Source organism: Echinops telfairi, unplaced genomic scaffold, assembly GCF_000313985.2.
Source record: "Echinops telfairi isolate 266 unplaced genomic scaffold, ASM31398v2 ScPeMD7_35;HRSCAF=133_1, whole genome shotgun sequence".
NCBI lineage: Eukaryota > Metazoa > Chordata > Mammalia > Afrosoricida > Tenrecidae > Echinops > Echinops telfairi.
In genome coordinates this window covers 845,305-867,719 of record NW_022103933.1, presented here as the reverse complement: position 1 = coordinate 867,719, position 22,415 = coordinate 845,305, and the positions used below count along the sequence as shown (strand labels likewise).

General features: G+C 39.9%; 1 protein-coding gene across 5 annotated transcripts in view; it reads right to left on the bottom strand.

Moving 5' to 3' along the window:
* Nucleotides 1–22,415, bottom strand: part of EPN2 (epsin 2) — a 114,265-nt gene that overhangs the window by 78,189 nt on the left and 13,661 nt on the right. Inside the window, exon 1 of one of the 5 annotated variants that reach the window (XM_045290269.1) lies at nucleotides 12,344–12,424. The exons of the other annotated variants lie outside the window; for them this stretch is intronic. The gene's annotated coding sequence lies outside the window, so the exon portion shown is untranslated. Of the gene's footprint in view, nucleotides 1–12,343; nucleotides 12,425–22,415 lie in introns of those variants that run through there. 5 annotated transcript variants of the gene reach the window in all.

Below are 22,415 nucleotides of genomic sequence, written 5' to 3'. Positions count from 1 at the left end.
AAAGCAGAAACCAATTTCTGAAAACATACAAAAGGAACTTCAATTTTCTTTACCAATATGTCCAGCTGTTTAGTATTAGAAAGGACTGCCTGCCAATGCACATTATACAGATGTGGAAACATTTTGAAGAAGCCCTGTTTGAAGCAAACGTAACTTCAAATGTAACTCTAGCATGGTACCTGAAGTCTGTGATAGTTAAGGTATGTATATGTCAGTTTGGCTGGAGCATTCATGAATTTTAGTGGTGTGGCAATTTTGATCCAGTTTGGCAGTTACATAATAATGTTGTGACTCGTCATGATGAAATCTTGATTACAGTGTAATCCCCTGGGTGATGACATCTGCTATGTCAGTCAATCATGTGAAACCATTTCCTCAGGGATGTAGACTGCATCAAATAGATAAACAGACGATAGATAGACCAATAATGGATGGATGGATGGATGGATGGATGGATGGATGGATGGATGGATGGATGGATGGATGAATGGATAGAGGTTTTAGCTAAATCTGGATCCTACAACTGACCCAATCATTTTCTGACCTCTGGTGCTTTGAACTTGAGCAACTGGCTTTCCAATCTTTTATTTCTCAGCCTCTGCAGCCAGAAGCCTACTGTCTGATCTAACAATATTGGGTTCATCAGCCCCAGCAACTATGTAAGTCGAGACAAGCTCCAGCTCCAAGGTCTGAAACAGATTTACAACTATATGAACCAATCCTTAAGACAAATCTATCACTTTATACATATACATGTTATGTTGCTGGTGTTGAGAACAAGTTGGCTTATACTGACCCTATGCAGCACAATGGAAGGAAACACTGCCAAGTTCTGCCATCCTCACAATTGTTGTTATGTTTGAGCCCATTGTTGCAGCTACTGTGTCAAGCCATCTCGCTGAAGGTATTCCTTTATTTCACTGACCTTCTACTTTACCAAGCATGATGTCCTTTTCCAAGGGCTGATTTTTCCTGACAACATGTCTCAAGTATGTGAGATGTATATTTGTATACATATATAATTGCACGAGTTATTTCCTAAGGTAAGTCTAACCACCTATCTGTCTATGTACACACACACACATATTTCTTTTTTTTATCATCATTTTATTGGGAGTTTTTACAGCTATTACACAAACCCATAATTCAATTAGATCAAGCCTAATTGTACAATTGCTGCCACCATCAGTTTCAAAACAAACATTTTCTATCTTCTTGAAATCTTTGATATCGGTTCCCCTTTATCCCCTCCCTCTCTCATCCTACCCTCCAGATAGATAGATAGATAGATAGATAGATAGATAGATAGATAGATAGATGATAGACAGAGATATAGACAGATATAGATATAAATATTTGGCCATATCTTACACCACCCAATGTATCCGTTCACCTACAATTCTGTTATTTGTTCCCCTCAAGTGGGTTATACAGTCATCATTGCTATAAGTTCCCCCTTCCCCTCCTTCAACCCCTCTTCCCATACCCTCAGAGAATCATTACTTCCTTTACTTATCTATCCTAGATTTCCTGGTTTCTGAAGGGTTTATCTATCCTGGATTTCATGCATTGAATGATCTTAATTACAAAAAAGGGACATACACAGTTCTAACAAGATAAGACCATAATAGTAAGGGGAGGAAATATTAAAGAACTAGAGCAGTGGTTCTCAATCTGGGTTGCGACCCCTTTGGGAGTTGAACAACCCTTTCACAGGGGTCACCCGATTCATAACAGTAGCAAAATTACAGTTATGAAGTAGCAACAAAAATAATTTTATGGTTGGGGGTCACCACAACAAGAGGAACTGAATTAAAAGGTTGCGGCATTAGAAAGGTTGAGAACCGCTGCACTAGAGGATAGTTGTGGGCTGGCTTCGCTGCTAGATGGCCACTTGTTTAACTTCAAGCCTTTAAGACCCCAGGTGCTTTATCTTTTGATAAGCTTGTATATCTTGATTAATGTGCCTTTTTTTTTTTTTTGCATGGTGTGAAATATGTTATCGAATGTCATATTTTTTAATTCTTTAGATTTTTAAATTGGAGAAAAGCACTTGAAGTTTCTTAGATAGGAATACAACATGTAAAGCTGTTAAAAATAAAGAACCAGTGCAAAAGAAAAAAAAGAGCAGAGAAATTGTCAAAAGTGTTTTGGAAGAAAACTTCCCTACCACAATGAAAGACAAAAAGATATGCATTCAAGAATCTGACTGAACTTCAAACAGCACAGACACCACCACCCGCAAAAGAAAATTACTATGACATACCATAATCAAACCTTCCCAAAGCAAACACATGAGCAGAATCCTGAAAGCATCTCGAGAGAAAGTTACTTACAAAGTATAACCCAAGAGTCAACTTATTTCTCAGCAGAAAACATGCAGGCAATACTAATTTCTGGTAAAACAGACTTTCTGGCAAAATCCAACATAAGAGAAAAGGAAGGGAATTACACAATGAAGGGTTACATGTTGGGGTTGCTAAACACAAGATCAGCAGTTCCAAACTACCAGTGGCTCCTCCGGAGAAAGATGAAACTTTCTACTCTGAGTTACAATGTATGAAATCCACAGGGACAGGTCTATCCTGTTGTATGGGGTGATTTTGTGTAGGCAAACTCAGTGGCAGTCAGTTTGGTTTTTTCCCACTTTAGAAAGGGTCAGCTGAACAAGAAGGTATGACTATAATAAGTATGTATGCATCAACGAAATAACCTCAACATACATTAATCAAACTTTTACACTACTGAAGAGAGAAATGGACTGTACACTGACCGTTTCGCTCACTTCACCTGAGTTGATTACGACTCTGCGTGACACTACAAGTCAAAGTAAGACTGTCCCTTAGGGTTTCCAAAACTATCTATCTTTATGGGAGCAGAAAGTGTCATGTTTCTCTGAAGGAGTGTCTGATGGGTTTGAACCACTGACCTTGCCCTTGTCCTTATGTAACTTACTACACCACCAGATCTTGAAATGTCCTCTTTAACAATGAATTGACACCAATTCCTCTTGAATTTGTCATTCCTGGCATGGTAAACCATAATTGTTTGAATAAAAATGGTCAGTATCAATCTATTTCAGCTTACTAATGCCTAAGATATCAATCTTAATGCATTCCAGCTCATTTTTACTGGCTTCTAATTTTCCTAGACTAATATTTAGACACTCCATGTCCCAGTTATTAATGGGTATTTGCAGCTGTTTCTTCTCATTGAGTCAAGTCCCATCAGCAAATAAAGGTCCTGAAAACTTTAATCCTTTCACATTATTATAGCCAACCCTGCTTTGAAAAAGCAACTCTTTCCTTGTCCTATTCTAAGTACCTTCCAATTTGAGGTGCTCGTCTTCCAGGACTATATCTGGTAATGTTCGGCTGCTCTTCATAAGGTTTTCTGAAGCTAATCTCTCAAAGATTATTCCACCTTTCAGCGCTGTATCTGGCAACGTGTCCGGCTATTCATAAGACTTTCAGTGGCTATTTCCTCAGAAGTGAACATCCTATTCATTCTTCATAGTCTGTTCTTATTTGCAAGCTCCACTGAAACGTATTCATTTTGGGGGACTCTGTTAGTATTTAAAATACCAGAGACACAACTTCTAGCATCACAGCAATACACAAGCCACCATAGTATGACAACTGACAGGCAAGTAGTATGCCCCTTTGGGGTCGAACGACCCTTTCACAGGGGTTGCCTAAGACCATCCAAAAACACATATTTCTGATAGTCTTAGGAATCGGAACACCACTCCTCTATCCGTCTCCAGGTGGGTTCGCCCACATGCAGATACACCCACATACGAGTACCTGGCGTGAAGACCATTACCCATGCTACACCATGCTTCAAGACAAAACTTCATTTATTTCTCACTAGAAAATTATGTTCAATTTTTAACAATGAAAATACATCCTATTTATCAGATATTTACATGACGATTCATAACAGTAGCAAAATTACAGTTATGAAGTAGCAATAAAAATAATTTTATGGTTGGGGGGTTACCGCAACATGATAAACTGTATTAAAGGGTCACAGCATTAGGAAGGTTGAGAACCACTGCTTTATACTAACAAAGAGAGCTCTGAAAGGAAATCAAGAAAATAATAGCATTGACAATAGCCACCCAAATGATTACATACGTAAGACTAAATCTAACCAGTGAAACAAAAGACCTATACAAATAAAACTACAGAACAGTACTACAAGAAACTAAACTTATTGCCATAAAGCAGATGGAAAAATATACCCTGTCCATGAATAGGAAGACTTAACCTTGTGAAAATGTCAATACTGCTCAAAGCAATCTACAGATATAATGAAATCTGGGTCTAAAGTCATTCTTTAAAGAGATGGAAAATCTAATCAATTTTATATGGAAAGGAAAGAGGACCTCGATAAGCAGAGCACTATGGAAGAAGAGCAAATAAGCTTTGACAAAGGGGCAAAACACATTAAGTGGAAAAGAGATCGTCTCAACAGATGGTACTGGCAAACCTAGATTCCTGTTTTCAAAAAAATGAAAGAGGGCCCATATTTCACTCATAGACAACAATGAACTTCAGATTGATTAAGTACCTAAACTATCATGATCGTCAATGAAAAAATAGACACAAATTTTGAGGCTCCAATACATGGCATAAATACACTATCAAACATAAGTGAAACTACACAAACAACAGAAAGCAAACTAGACAACTGGAACCTCCAAAAAGTTAGAAATTTTAATGTATCAAAAAAGACTTCATACACCAAAAGAGTAAGAAAAGAACCCACAGGCAAGGAAAAACCCAGATACTTATATGCATTGAAAGACTTACATGCATAAAGAGTAAGAACACAAACACACACACACACCTGACATGGGGGGAAAATTGTCAATGACATATTGAACATAAGGGATTAATTTCTAAAATTCAAATACTGCAAAAAATATATATAAATAAACCAATTAAAATGGGCAGCAAACATGAAGACACTTCACCAAAGACTATATTCAGGCAGCATATATATGAAGAAATACTCCCAATCTTTAGCCATTCAAGAGGTAAAAATCAAAACTACAATGAGATATAAGTTCAGGAATGTGTGGAGAAATTGGAACTTTATACACTGCTAGTAGGGCTGTACAATAATATAACTGTGGAAAGCAGTATGGTACTTCCTCAAAAAGCTGTGAATAGAAATACCATATGACCCAGCAATCCCTCTACTTGGCAAATAACCTAAAGAAATCAAAGCCTACAATACACAGAATAATCAATGACACTGAATTATACATGTAGACATTGTGAAATTGGAGAATCTTTTGTTGTGTATATTTCTGCCACAACTAGAATAAAGATTGAATAACAATGAATACAAAGAAGTAAATGTTCTAGAATTGACTGTGGTGATAACCATACAACTCGTCTTGATATGATTGAATTATTGAAATGCATAACATGTGGATGAAGTGCTAAAAAAAAGTTTAAAAATGAAAATAAAATAAAAAAGAAATCAGAGCCAAGATACCAAAAGATACACCCATTGCAGCACTATTCATTATACCAAAAAGAGAGAAATAACTTAAATGCCCATTAGTGGAAGAATGGATAAATAAATTTTGGTATATACACACAATGTAATGCTATTCAATGTTAAAAATTGACAATGAATCCTTCAAAAATCTCATATATCTGAGCCTGGAAGTCATTACAGTCACTGCCATCAAGTCAATGCCAACTCAGAGTGACCCTATAAACATGGTACAATTGCCCCTGAGAGTTTCTAAGACTGTACCTCCTTATGAGAGTAGAAAGTCTGTCTTTCTCCTGCATATCAGGTGGTGGCCTTGAACTGCTGACCTTGTGGATTGCAGCCCAAAGCTACCAAGGCTCCTTAAAGGTCATAATGTTGAGTGAAATTAGTCAATCATTAAAGGATAAATATTGTCTGAAACTACTATTGTAGAGAAGGTTTTTACTCTGAAAGAAAAATATGTGGCTATTACCAGGGCTACGTGGGGAAGGGAAGAAGGGGATGTCACAGGCTAGAGGGGAGACTTGAGTGAAGAGGAAGACAGTAAGCAAGACATTGGCAGATTTGTAAAAGTTATATGTAAGAGAGATAAATACTGGTATGTACACAGTCTTGCAATAGTAGTGATCTATGAGTACATCCTTCGACAGGCAGGCTGAACAGGTGTAGGCAGGAGAGTGGGAGTATACCCACAAATATATATAGATTTGACAGGGAATATTTATATATGTAAACTTTGTTGCAAATATATCCATAAGTGTAATGGATCATACTTCCTAGATATAACCAAATTCCCTTCCCTGAGGAAATGAGTAGCTAAGCCTAGGGAATCAGGACCAGTCTCAGGGGACACCAAGTTCTATCAGCATAAAAGAGTTCATAAAGACAAGGTTCTATACCCTAATGGTGAATTAGGGTCTTAAAAGTTCATGAGCAGCCATCTAAGGTGCAACTACTGGTCTCTCTCTGTCCAAGAGGAAAGAGTGAATAAAGACACTTGGAAACAATTAGACCAATGGACTACTGAACCATGTAAACATCAGTCCCCAAAACTCTGAGACCAGAACTAGATGGTGCCTGGCTACCATTACCAACTGCTCTGAAATGGGTTATATTAAAGGGGATTGATTGGAGTGAGAGAAAAATGTGGAACAAAAATCAAAATCATAAAAGACACCAGACTTATAGGTCAAGAAGATATAGGACTTCCAAGACTATAGTCCTTAGTCATCTTTCTGGTCTGGAACTGAACTCATGTGTATGGTTGAATAATCAACCACTGAAGATCTCCCAACAACAAAGTTAAGAGAGTTGGGTTAGGTCTCCAATTCATACATGGAGCTATTTTTCCAAAAACAAGAACTACAGAGAAGAAATGGGAGTGTTACCACTCACTATTACCCCTGGTAACCTCCTTGCAAAACTGTTGCTTCCTATTGCTGCAACCTGTGCTCTGTGAGTCTGAGGTCTTGACTCCAAAGAGAAGAATAAGCCCACTTGGAAATACAATATTGACTGAACTCTGGCTGCTTCACCCCCACTGGCTTCTTCATCTCTCTTGATAAACAGGCAAAAAGGATTTACTGCATTGGCTGGTGTGGATGATCCTGATTTCCTGTTGGTAGTAATAATGGAGGTAAGAAAGAATATGTCTGGAATCCAGTAGATTCCTTAAGACATGTGTACCATAACCTGTGATTAAATTCAATGGGAAAACTATAGCAACCCAATCCTAGCATGACTACTGAGACAAAAGCTTGAGTTCAGACAAAAAAACTACAACCATCTGAGATGCTTACAGAGGGATAGTGCATCTTCACTCGTCAGTTGTAACACGTTAGGTTCATGTATGACTTTATAATTGTCTTTAGAAATTATGTATCATTGGGTTAGGTTTTTTTGTCAAATTGGCTGCACTTATAAGAAGACAAGGGTGTAGTGTAACTTCTCAAGCAAGTCACAGCCTGAAGAGTCCTTCTTGTGGGTGTGATCTATTTTGACATCTATTGAGAGAGGCTGTGGAGGTCAGATTCTTTATCTTCTTCTTCCTGCTGACCTTATTGCTGAGCCTGGTTTCCTTGGGCCGGAGCTGTTAGCCTCCATGTAGCCTGTCAATCCTTGGGAACTGTCAGCAATCTGCCATGTCCTTTGCCTTTGATGAGCTAAACTGTCTCTGGAGCCTTCCCACCTCCTGCATCATTTTCCTGGTTCAATCATTGGCAGCTGTGAGTTACGGAGCATCTCCTACCAGCATCTGACCCGTGGACTAGAGTTGGACTGGGTTTGCCCACTTTGCAGCTGTGTGGGTCACAATCGATGTGAATTCCTTTCTTGATACAAATGTCTTTCTTATACATGAGTGTCCTGGTTTTGTTTCTCTATAAAATCCAGCCTATATTAGGGGCTAACTTGACAAAGGTGGGCTATAAGATTGAAGTTTTATATCATGTTGGTTGGGCCATAATTCTCATCTATAATGTCGTTTGGCAGCTATGTAATTGGTGCAGTCAGCCATGTAATTGGTGCAGTCAGCCACAATGATGAAATCTGACATAGTGCAAGCCCCTGTGTGATAAGCTCTGCTACGAGAAGCTAATTATTTGAAAAGCGCTTCCTCGGGGATGTGACCTGTAGCTAATATATATGGATAATCTGGCAAAGCTCGTTGACTCTTTGCTCAATCTGGATCTTCTTCATGTGACTTACAGTTCTTTGAACTTGAACTAGCAGCCATCTGCCTATCTTGGATTCTTTAGTCTCTGCAGCTAGAAGCCCCGCCATCTGACCTGCCTAACTTGTGGTTGTCCATCCCGGCAGTTACATCACAAGTAGACAGAAACCTCCTGCCTGGCATGTAACCCACAGATTTGGGGCTTGTCAGCCTCTAAAATTATGTTAACCATTTCCTTAAGATAAATAAATACACACACACACACACACCTTCACTAGTTTTACTTCTCCAGAAAATCCAACATATGGCAAAGTCCAAGGGCTGACTATATCCTAGCCACTCACTGGACCATGCCATCCAGCCATCCTGAGACTCATTCCCTCTCCAGAAATGGAATGCAGACTAAAGCTCCATCACAGGTATAAGGAGAAAATATTGACAGTTGTATAAAGGTGATGTATAAACACACCATCAAAGAAAAAGGGAGTTCCTTAATGGAAGCCACATCCCTTCTACTCCCTCAAATCAGTTTTGCAAATGACCAAATAATGGGCATTTTTAAACATATCCTGTCAAAAAGCAAATACTGTGGTATGGCATACAGAACAGAGAACTAAGTGGTAAGGAACCACTAGGACTAGTCCAGTTCTGTGATCGCCCTGTGACACCAAGTCCACCAACAGCCAGGGTTCTCATCATGCAGTAGACTATCATTTCATCAGGACAATTCTCCAGTCTGGGACATAAACGAATAGCTGCTTGGGGAAACTACAGAAATCCCATGGCTGTACACTTGGCCGATACCTGACAGCTGCTAAGTGGTCTGAGTGCTGGGCCATAGCCACCTTCCAAGAGGCCAGAGGAGCAGAAGAACGTGAGCTTCAACTCCTTTATACCACAGTCTTCTGGTCTCAGGCATGACAATTATGCAACACTTTTATCAAAAGAAGCTTGAGAGGCTTGCCAAGAGGAACCCTGTAGATAAGGAACAAGTATTTCTACTCTGTACAAATGCAAGACCAAAGCCACAAAAAGTGAGTGTCATGAAGAGATCGCTGAAGAAATAGGTGCTATAGTAAAGTGTGGTGATGGCAATCAGATGGTATTTGGCTATCAGAAAGAAAAGCATCTGGTTTGGTCTGAACACAAGCAGCCATGTGAGTGAGGTGTCAGCTAAGTCTATATAGAAGAAGCGCACCAGTCAAAGACTACACATAATAAAATCCAAGACTGGCGAAGGGAATGTATTAGAGCTTAAATACTGAGCGCCCAGTTTGTAGAAGTAAAAGCCCAAAATCCATTTGCATAGTCCCCATGTGGCTTAAGCCTCAGGTGAATCCCCTTTGCCCATTGATCAGGGATGTGAAGAGCCTGGTTAACCAAGTGCACTGGAAAGTGACTCTTGAAGACGTAGAGCGGTTAAAATGTAACACTTTATCATTTGTTCCCCCTTCTGACCCATTTTAAATTTGTTCTATTTTTTATTAATTTCTGCTTCCTTTTTGATTGAGGCTTTTCTCTGTTTCGTTTTGTTATTGGTTGGGGTTTTTTTGTTTTACTTTTTTGTTTTTGTATTTTTTCCCTTATATGAAGTCCAGAATATGTCAATCTATCAAGACTAACTGGATTGTTTCTTAGTGTCACAGCAGAGGAGCTTGGCGGAAAATGGGGAGCTAATAATAATAAGTACAAGAAAGAAGAAAGTGTTTTACAATTGATTGTGATGATGATTGCAAAGCTCTCTTATTATGTTTAAACCACTCATTGGAAGTTATGTGAATTATATGTCAATAAAACTTAAAATGTTAAAAAAAAAGAAGAAATTAAGTGGGTTGCACAGCAGAAGTCATAGTAACCAAGGCAGCCTCCCACGGGCAGTTCAAGGAGCCAAGCCTAGGCCTCTCACATCCCTCTCTCCCCAACCCACCCCTGGGAGCCATGAGAGCCAGAAGCTCACCTAAGCAAAAGGACCTTTTAAATCCAATCACTCCAGATCTGAGCCCTGGGGGTACCTTAGAGAAAGTCACCTTCGTAAGGATGCATCTCTTCCCTAGTAACTTCACTTTATTGTTGGATCATTACACTGCCATTTCAGAAAACTCGTACACCCCCACACTTCCTGCTGTCTTTCTTTCCTGGTGTTCCCCGTGACACTAAAATCTATCACCTTGTCCCTTAGACCTGAAGTTAACAGTGCCTCCACAGAAAAACCCTTAACCCCATCGCCGCCACAGCCACCGCCACCACAATGGACAGGACTACTAATCAGTCTCTGTTACGTCACCTGTTTTCATTACTGACAGGTACCTCTCTACCTTGCTAACGGGCCTGTTTATTTGCTTATCTCCTATCCCTACCCCTTTGTAAGAGGAACACAGCCCTCCCTGCTGCCCCCAGAGCCTGGCCCACTGTGGCAGTATCAACATTTGCTGAAAAGAATCGACAGACTGCCAGGGTTAATGCCCAGTAGGCTGTGTCCAGGTCCTATCTTTTTTGGTCTCCATCTGTTGAGCTGAAAATAGCTGCTATATCTCATTTTACCTCCATGTGCTTAAATATAAGCTGACTTAGGACAAGGACCATAATATTTGGGACTTAATCAATGATCCATGTAAGTGAATAGATGCTAGTGACAGGGCCATGCACTCAGCAACATCCACTCAGAACTAACCTGCTCTGTACATGGTCCAAGAATGGGAAATAGGGCTTCAAAAGGGTAGTGAAAAAATAAAACTGAAAATAATGATTTTTCACACGCATTTTTTTTCCTTTTCAACTTTTATTTTTGTTGAAAATATCCACAGAAAAACCTGCTCCCACTCACATTTCTAGACATAATAATGATTGATGACATAGTTTACATTTTTCCCATGTGTCAACATTTTTGTTATTCTGTTCTAATAGTTTCATTTCCATTTACTTAATTCCCCTGCTACATAAATTTCTGTTCTATGCTTTAGAATAACTATTGGCCTTGTGATATAACATAGAAAATTATTTTTAAAATAACACAATACTTATGAGTGACAATCTTTACTTTGGGGGCTAAGCAGTTACTCAGTTTGAAGGTGACTTCAGGAGATAGTATAAATTTTCATGGTTTGGCAAGCAATTCAAGGTCAAAGTCTCAGGACTAACAAAAAGTTTTGTTCCACAAACTTTGTGAAGCGACCTTCACAACACCCTACATAACACCCTCTGAGTCTAAACTCAGCAGAGACCAAGCAGCGTGGAAGGGCTCAAGTAGCAATACCTGCCTACACATCTGGATAATGCACAGCAAACCACTAAACATTTCTGATCCTCAATTCCTACTACCATCTATCAGTCACTATGCTGTGAGTATTTCAGGGTCACTCATAATTGAAGAAAGGCCTGGAGATCTATGTCTGAAAGTTAACCAGTGAAAACCCTATGGATCACAGAGTACTGTCCGAGTGCTTAACCTGTGCCACCAGGGTTCCCTGGCAAATGTCTAATTATCTGTGTTCTTTTCCCTGCCTGTCTAAATGTGTCTGACCATACGAGTGTTTCCAGCACTTACCTAAGGACAAGTAAAAGTAAAATGCCAAAAAGTGGGCGCCTACAAAAGACTTTCTAGCGCACAAAAGATATGCTGGGGGTACATTGTGCCAGGTTGGAAGGCAACCTCTTCCTGGCCCTAACGTGCCTATTGCACACCATTACCAGTTCCTGCCTATTCCTTTCTTTTGCAACTGGCATTTCCAAGAATAGCCCCAGACATGCCAAATCTTTGGTATGAGTAATGAAAGCAAAATGGGGCCTCCCAATAGAAACTAGACAATTCAGAATGAGCCCTTACTACATGCCAGGCAAAGTTCTAAACCATTTCACATATGCCTTATCATTGACTATTCATAACAATCTTAAAGGGGAGCTATTATTATGCCCAATTTACAGAGGAGGAAATTTTAGCAGAGAAAGGTTAAGCATATTGCCCAGAGTGCATTGGTAGGACCAATCATTGATTCCAGATCTGTCTTCTAGTCCAGTTTTCCTGACCACCAGTCTAGACAGCCCACTGCACTGATAACACCGTAAGAAGGAAACACTTTTCATGCATCTGCAGGCCTCTTGTCTACATGTTTAAGAGGCCAGGGACAGCAAGGAAATTGTACCTTCTACCCTGCTTACCTTAGCTGGTCATAGGCGATCCCATCTCCAACCACCTCACCAAGTCCAAAGGGAATGAGCCAACTCATCTCTGATGAAAGGCGCTGAAGCAGGTTTAGGGCAGTACCAGGATGAGATTCTGGTATTCTCAATTCTATCCAGTGCAGACACACAAATGTAAAGAAGTTTTAATGTTCTTCAGGGAAAGCTTCACCTAAAAAGCAGGATATTCTACAGATTGTCAGTACACTGAAAGCAGTCTGGGTGAGCAACTGCTATAAAGACTCTAAAAGTAGTTTTTAAAACTTGTTCTTCAAAACTCACACCTTTGATAAATGATGCTTCTCTAGAGATCATGTTGTCTTCTACTAAATGAGTTCATCAACTTTACAACCTGAGAAATCTGCATTATCCCTTTGAAATAACTGCTGTCATTTGAAGTACCAATCCAAAATGGACCAATCCTTTTAATTCTGATAGATAAACGTCCTTTTTTGGGTCCACAGTACAAATATAATTCCTTCTTTCCTCCTCTGCTAGACATAATCTCAGTGTTTTATCTACTCTACAACATAGATTAGACACCGTAGGAGACAATATAATGTTCCTTCCTATTTCTTCACTATCAGCTTCTTCTCAGAAAGAGTCATGAGCTGTATTTTCTTATAGCTCCTGTTTTTCAATTTATCATGTAATATTTGGTACGTATCAAAGAATAAATGTGCTCTGGAGTTTTAACACTCAGTTATTCAAAAGGTTGGCGGTTTCAAGCTATCCAGAGACTCTGTCAGAAAAAAAGACTAACGATCTGCTTCTGTAAAATATAGCATCACTAAGAGAAGAAACTACTCACCAGCACCAAGCAAACAACAACACAAGAGATCAATGCAACCTCCAAGTGGAGCACAAAGCACCAAAATGCTTCTAGGTACTGTGGGTGACAGCAGCTCAGCCTCCAGCATCCCCTCCACATGATCTGTCGTTTTATTTTAACTTTGTATTGTGAGCTGAAAGTTTCCATTCAATAATTTATACATTTTACTTCACAGCATTGATTACAGTCCCCACAATACAATTCTCCGCACTTTCTCCTTGTGTTTACTATTTCCATTTATCTATTCCTTTCAGCCTTCTGAGCTTTATCCTGAACAAAAGCTGCTCTTTTGACTTCATATAGATGTTTGTTCTATGGAATGCATACCCCTATATTATCATTGTTCACCTTATAGATCTGCCTGCTGCTTGGCTGAAAGCTGAGCCACTGGGGTAAGCTCAGTTCCAAGTATGAATGGTGACTGAAGGCCATAGTCTGAGGCATTCCACTATAAGTCCAGTAAACCTGGTCCCTTTTTATGACTTTGAATTTCCACACTTCCATATTTGAGTTTCCACATTTTTCTTCTACTCTATCCAGGTCATTTTATCCATATCCTTTTCAGAGTAGTTGGTAGTTGTAGCTGAGCACCATATAGTTATTCTAATATCAGAAATGAGGAGACTGGGGTTAATATGGTCCATTAGTCCCTTTGGATTATGAGGGTATTATTCAAACAGTAGTGGAAAATTTTAATTAATTAAAAGATAATGAAACTTGTCCATGAATTTTCTGAAGCCCCAACATGTTTCAATGCTTTCTCTTGCTTTGTAAAAATAATTATATTGTAGAACTATATAATAGATGGTCTCCTGTCACTTGATTTTGTCACTCATAATTATGTTCCTGAGATTCACTCATAATGTTCTTATAGCAAGTTCACTATTTTCACTACCACATAACATCTAATTATGTTAATACTGCAAAAGCTCTTATCAAGGAACATTTGGATTACTTCCAGATTTGTGCCTTCATGAGCACATGCACCACTGGGACAGCTGTACTAGCTTTCTCAGGAGCAAGTTCCCAGAAAAAACACTGCTCAGTAACAGGTCAAATATATGTATATATATTCTTTCTCTGTTCTGTATCTTGGAGGTCTGACTGTGCAGTGGTTACACATTGGGCTGCAATCCACATGACCAGCAGTTCAATACCACCAGCAGCTCCTAGGAGGAGTGAGTGTACTTCTAATCCCGTAAACAGTTACAGTCATAGAAATCCATAGGGTGTCACCATGAGTCACCATTGGCACGATGGTAGTTGAGTTTGGTTTTGGTTTGGCACTATATTTTAAAGATAGGTTCACTTTCTTATCTCATGGCATCATGTTATCATCAAAAAAGAGAGACACTAGATTTGATGTACTTTCACACACTCAGTGCGTAATGAAGGCCAATACCCAGAGAAGCAGGATTCTAGTGAATGCAAAGATGAGGCTTCCAGGTTGGATGGGAGAAATAGCAACTCCACATATGACAATAAGAACAGACTTTGAAGGACGATGAAAAAAACAAGGGCAAACAACTGGAGGATGAATAACTATTGCAAAAGGAGTGGGTATTAGCCGAGATCAGAGATGAAATCAGGAAGTTTCTAGAAACAAATGAGAATGAAAATACGATGTACCAAAACCTTTGGTACACAGCAAAGACATTTATCAGAGGAAGTCTAATAGCAATACATGCACACATGAAAAAGAAGAAGGACTTATGCTTGATACGCTGGCACAAAACTTACACTAATTAGAGCAGAGTCAGCAGGACAACCCTACTAACAGCAAAAGGAAAGAAATAATAAAGATCAGAGCTGAGATACAGGAGAGGAAAAACAAGAAAACTATGGGGAAAACTAATGCAGCTAAAAATTGGTTCTTTGAAAGGATAAACAGAATTGATAGACTGCTGGCACACCTAACCAAAGAAAGGAAGGAGTAAATTTCAATAACAAGGATGAGGGATGAAACAGGGAACATTAAAACGGGCCCTAAAGAAAGCAAAAGGATAATTACACAGTTCTATGAAGCCCTGTACTGTAACAAATTCAACAACTTGGCAGACATGGAAAAATACTTGGAAAAACCAGCCCTCCCTAGACTATCCCAGATAGACGTCAAGAACCTCAACAGACCCATAGCAATAGAAAAAAGAGACAAGGTCATCAGGGGATTACAAAAAAAAAATCCCCTGAGCCAGATGACTTTACAAGAGAATTCTACGAAGCATTCAGGACAAAACTGACACCAATCCCACACAAACACTTCCAGAACATAGAAAAAGACGGAAAACTCCCAAACTCTTTCTATGAACCTAGTATAACTCTGATACCTAACGCGGGCAAGGATCCCACAAGAATTGAAAACTACAGACAAACATCCCTAATGAACATTAATGCTAAAATCCTTAACAAAATACCATATATACCCTAGTACAAGCCAACCTGAATGTCGGCCGAGGCATCTCATTTTACCACAAAAAAATGCATTAAAAATGTGCTAAAAAAAACTCGGCTTATACGCAACTATATATGGTACTGGCCACTAGAATAAAGAACATATAAAGCAAAAACTTCGCCATGACCAAGTAGGATTCATACCAGGGATGGTTCAACATACAAAAGGCCATTAGCATTATTCACTACATTTACGTGAAAAATTGTAAGAACCACATGATAATATCTATAAATTTCCAGCATTTGAAAACATCCAGCATCATTCCTGTTTAAGAAACTCAAGATAGGAATGGAAGGAAAATTCCTCAATATTATACATGCTATATATGAAAAATCAACAGCCAACGTAGTAGTCAATGGAGAAAAGACAAAACCATTCCCCTGAAAAAGGGGACAAGACAAGGATGCCCCTTGTCCCCACTCTAATTTAACATCATACTGGAGGTCCTAGCTAGCAACATAAAACAAAGAAAAGACATCAAAGGTATTCGTCTGGGGAAGGATGAAGTGAAACTATCATTATTCACAAACTACATGATTTTATATATTGAAAATCCCCAAAATTCCACAAGTGGAGTGTTGGAAGCGATAGAGGAATATGGCAGAGTGGCAGGATACAAGATCAACAAACAAAAGTCTATCAGACTGCAATACACATCAAACAAGACCACAGAAGAGGCAATTAAAAAGGTAGTACCCTTTACAATAGCCAAGCACAAATTGAACTATCTAGGGATACACCTGACTAAAAAACCAAAAGATTTGTATAAGGAAAACTACAGAACCCTATTATAAGAAACCAAGACTGACCTCAACAAATGGAAGAATATCCCATGCTCGTGGATTGGAAAACTCAATATAGTAAAGATGTCAGTTCTGCCAAAGGCACTATATAAGTTTAAGCCTATCTGGATACGAATACCATCATCCTTCTTCAAAGAATTGGGAAAACTGATTACCAATTTCATATGGAGAGGGAAGAAGCCCAGAATTAGCAGAGAACTCCTCAAGAAGAAGGACAGAATGGGAGGGCTTGCTTTACCTGACTGTCACACATACTATACAGCCTCAGTGGTCAAAAGAGCGTGGTAGTGGTATAATGACAGATACTCAGACCAATGGAAAAGAACTGAAACCCCAGAAATAAAATCATCAGCATGCAGACAACTGATCTTTGATAAGGGGCCAAAAAAATATCAAATGGGAAGCGGATGCCCTCTTCAATAAGTGGTGCTGGAAAAAATGGACATCTACCTGCAGAAAAATAAAGCAAGACCCTTACCTCACTCCATGAACAAGAGTAAACTCAAGGTGGAACAAAGACCTTGAGGTAAAAGCCTAAATTATTAGGGCCAGTAATGTGGGAACTGGGACAAACCTGAGAACTTCGGTGCAAGGAATACATAAGCTATCGGAAATAAGGAATGATACAAATACAGGAGTCACAAATTGACAAGTGGTATATACTGAAGATAAAACACCTGTGCACATCAAAAGAATTCACCAAAAGAGTAATAAGAGAGCCCACAGACTGGGAAAACATCTTTAGCAAGGACACATCAGACAAAGGCCTTATTACTAAAATCTACAATATTTTCCAAGCTTACAATAAGAAAAAACTAACTGCCCACTAAGGAGGTGGGCAAAGGACCTGAACAGAAGTTTCACAGGGGCAGAAATCCAAATGACCAATAAAGAGAAATGACCATATGAGAAAATGTTCCCAATCATTAGCCATAAAAGAAATGCAAATTAAAACAATTATGAAATACCACTTAACACCCTCAAAGATAGCACAATTCAAATAATCAGAAAGTTACGTGTTGGAGGGGCTGTGGTGAGATAGGAATTCTTGTCCACTGCTGGTGGACCTGTAGGTATGTACAGCCATTATGGAAATTGATTTGGCGATATTTAAAACAGATGGAAATTGAGCTACCATATGACCCAGCAACCCCCTTACTGGACATATACCCAAGAGGCAAGAAACAAACCACGACCAGACATCTGTCCTTCAATGTTCATCACAGCACAGTTCACAATTGCAAGGAGTTGAAAACAACCCAAATTTCCATCAACAGACAAATGGCTCAAAAAACTGTGGTACATACATACAATGGAGTACTACACATCCCTGAAAATCAGCGATGAACACATGAAGCACATTGCTACACGGGAAGAACTGGAGGAAATCTGAAATCGTGCTAAGCAAAGTAAGCCAAGCACAAAAGGACAAGTACAACATGAGTCCACTAAGGTAAGCTTTAAAAAAAAATGGGGGATAGGGGAAAGCTACTATTTACATACATTCCTGGAGTGATATCCAGGTACTGTGGCAGGGGCCAAACCCAATCCAGGGATACATAGAGCAGCCAACTAAATAGGACGGGAAAAGAAAGAGAAACCCCAAAAAAAAAAAAAAAAGACATGGGTAGGGGTGGACCAGGGCACTAACCCACCCAAGGGAAGGGTATTGTTTATATCTCCACAGGAGAGGGAGAGAGAGACCAGGCTTCAACCCGATGCACAAAGACGTGAATACAACATACCGGCATGTACTAGGGAACCAATAGAGAGGTCTGCAGGGCTGGCCCCAATCCTAACTATGTGGATACCCCCCCACCCCACCCCAAAGAATGCACTTCAGAGGACAGCACTGAAGCTACAGCTTGGGGAGAGGGGCATGTCTGATTAGAACACACAGGAGAAATGAAAAGGGATAGAAAGGTAGGGGAACACATTCTGGCCCATCGAGCCCTGAGGATGATATTCCTGCTCAGAGCAGACAATGCAGAGAGGGAACCACAGGGCTGGCCCCACCACGAGACACAACATCCCTCACTAAACCATAGCACTATGATGGGCCACAATGGAGACACAGTGCGGGAATTGTGCACAATATGACCCCATCACACTGGAGCAAAACGTGAAGGGCATGCAACAGAGCAGCAAGGGAAGCAAAGTGATGAAATCCCCTGGGAAATACCAAAAAAGACTCTGGAGACAGAGTGTGGCACCCCATTAGACTCAACTGGAAAACACTCGTAAAGGCCAACAAACAGACCTTAAATTATTTGTAAGCTTTTCCATTTTTGTCAGTGGCTTTCTTTTTGTTGTTATTTTGTTTTTGGTTTTGTTGTTGTTGATTTGTTGGCCTTGACTTCCTTTGTTGTTTTGTTTGGCTTTGCCTGGTTTTTGTGCTTATTAATGTCTCTGCATGTCTCTCTAGATAAGATAGGCAGGATTAACAATTCAGAGATGAAAAGAACAGGACCAATGTTTCCAGGAGGACACAGGAGAAGGGGAGGTGGGAGAAAGAAAGTGTGTGTGTGTTGGAGGGGGAGGGGGACGGGGAACTAACCCAGGGACAAGGGAACAACAAGTGAACTAAAATCAATGGACAGAAGGGTGTAGGATGCCTAGTGGGGCTTAATCAAGGGCAATGTAGAGGTGAGGAATTACTAAACCCAGATGAAGGCCGAACATGATGGTGGGACAAGAAGAAAGTAAAAGGAAATAAAGGAAAGACCCAGGAGGCAAAGGACATTTACAAAGGTCTAAATACAGGCATGTACATATGTAAATACTTTTATATATAACGAGAGAGGTATAGAACTATGTACTTTTATGTTAAGAATTAAGGTTGCAGGTGGACATTGAGCCTCAACTCAGGTACTCCCTCAAAACAAGAACACATAGTTCTAACAATCAGGCATTCTGTGATGCTCATCTTCCCGACATGATCGCTGAAGACAAAATGGGTGCATAAGCAAATGTGGTGAAGAAAGCTGATGGTGCCGGCTATCAAAAGATATAGTGTCTGGAGTCTTACAGACTTGAAGATAAACACGCAGCCATCTAGCTAAGAAGCAGCAAAGTCCACATGGAAGAAGCACACCAGCTTGTGTGATCATGAAGTGTCGATGAGATCGGGTATCAGGCACCTAAGACCCAGAACAAAATCACACCCAATGTGAATGGGGTAGGGGGTACCCATTGCCCATCTGTAGACAATCGTAGAGGGGTCACAAGGAAGAGATGAGCCAGGTAGGGTGCAGTATAGCACGGATGAAACACACAACTGTCCTCTAGTTCTTTAATGCTTCTTTCCCCCACTATCATGACCTCAATTCTATCTTACAGATAGGAACATTCACACTGCTACAGTTAAGAGCCCACAACACAGAGAATCCAGGATAGATAAACCCCTCAGGGCCAACAATGAGAGTAGAGATACCAGGAGGATTAGGGGGTGGGGGACGGGGGTGGAAAAAGGGGCAATTGATCACAAGGATTGACATATAACCCCCTTCTAGGGGGACAAACAATGGAAAAGTGGGTGAGGGGCGACGGAGGTCAATGTAAGATAAGAAAATAATAATCTATAACTTATCAAGGGTTCATGAGGGAGGGCAGGCAGAGAAGGGAGGGGGAATAAATGGGGAGCTGATATCAAGGGCTCAAGTAGGAAGAAAATGCTTTGAAAATGATGATGGCAGCATATGTGCAAATGTGCTTGACACAGTGGATGAATGTATGGATTGTGATAAGAGATGTAAGAGCCTCCAATAAAAGTATTTAATAATAATAAAGAACAGATTTTGAACAGGATACTCTCAGCAGGTTCCAAGGCCACAGCTAAAATCTTTTAAATATTGGGCAACAGGGTGGAATTACTCATAAAAAATCTGGCTTGAAAAAGAAAAAGAATCTGGCTTGATCAGAAAAACTCCCAATCTGATAAAATATTTGCAACTCATAACACAATGAACTAAATTTCTAACAATAAAAAGAACCCAGAAATTGAGAAATAAACAATCAAAAACAATCACCCCAAAATGGGAAAAGAACTGTTCCCCTATGAATTGTTCCTACACATAAGGAAACTTCAGAAGACTGTAAATAAATACAATATTGTTGTATTGACACCTGTCAGGTTGGCAACAATCCACACATTTGACCCCATCCTCTGTTAGGGTAGCAGTAGAAAACAGCCTCTCACACACTGCTGGTGGGAGTCCAAAATGGAACCCCCTGTAGAAAGCATTTCAAATGCATTTATGATGTGAGACTGTGACCTATAGATCTCCCTGCGCACACAGGGCATGGTGTCCAAGTAAGATTGTTCTCTATAAGAACGAATAGTGTAAAATAGCATGTTAGAAACTACCCACGTGACTTTCCATAAGAATGACAGTAACAGGGATCTAAAAACAGACCTGGAGAAGCTTCACAATGGATACGCTGAGATAGAGAAAGAAATGATATATTCTGATAGAGAAATATTACTTCAGGATTGATTTCGAAGTTGAAAAAAAAACATGATGAAGGACAGTGTTTATGGTATGCTGTCTCCTATTTAACAAAATAAGTTAAGAAGATAAATGTGTGTCTGTTTGTATTTGACTGAAACAGAAAGGATATTCAAACTACTCAAAGTGATTATCTACTAGGGAGGGAGACAAGGGAGATGACTTCAGTGAATATTCTTCAACATATACTTTAACATCTTTCATTTTAGAACTATGTGAATGAACTGCCTAGCCAAAGAGCAATTAAAAAAAAAGAAAAGAAAAAGGTCCCAACCTCATTACAAAAATAATAATACTAATAGCCCAAACACCATACATCAAAGGCTTTGAGTCACATCTCAGGTGCCAACCTGAGGGTAATACATGCTTAAAAACCATGTTAAGGAGGGTCAGACACTGTAAAAGCAAGAAGATAGGACCACCACATACTCCTGCATCTGTCCAGCCTTCCTGGTTCACCCTGGTGGTGAGTTGCTGGTCTGAATTGGTCTTCTCATGACACTTTCTCTTGGCTAGGCCAGACTCACACACAAACTCCACCCCATGCAACCCAACAAGTCTTTCTCTGAATGATGAAAGAACAGGGATGGGAGAGCCACCAGTGCATCAGTCCCCTCAGCACCTATGCCCTGGTAGGCAATGTACGGGAGGTTCATCTAATACCCCCATCTTCACAGAGCTCACCAGACACTGCACATATCACAGAAGGACAAAGACAGGAATCGGAAGGATGCAATACAGTATAAGCAGGCTCTCAGGCTGGACCTAAAGAGTGCAAGGGGACCAAGGCATCTCAGTCAGGCACAAGAATTCCTGAGGAAAAGCAAACAGAAAAAGAAGCTCTGAAGGACAAGCAGGAGAGAAAAGTAAGGTTACATGGGATGGCACAAGTGCCAAAGGCAAGGGTTTTCTACAGGCACTTTGGGGATGAGAGGCCTAGCTCAAACCTGTCCCAAAGACACTATCTCCACACTTCATAGAGACCCTACTGTCTTGCCAGCTTCTAACCTAACCAACTCTACTCCAGTGAGCCCAACCTCTACGTTCTCAACAAAGAACATGTCAGAAGCAGGAGAAGTGGATAAGGAAGTTTAATCCAGGTACAGTGGCTAAAAGAGGAAAGCCAATGCTACATGCAAAAATGAAAGGACTGAGATTAGGTTGTCTAGAAATAATCCTTCTAAAATACCTTGACACTGCTCAAGAGATGCCAAATCTGTAAGATGCTACTCTCATATCTAACAAAACACCAGCAAAACTCTATTTCCTCATCATTTACTGAAAAGGGAATAAAACCTTAGGTCAGCCAATTTCTTTTTTTCTTTTTAATCATTTTATTAGGGGCTCATACAACTCCCATCACAATCCATACATACATCAATTGTGTAAAGCACATTTGTACATTCATTGCCCTCATCATTCTCAAAACATTTGCTCTCCACCCAAGCCCCTGGCA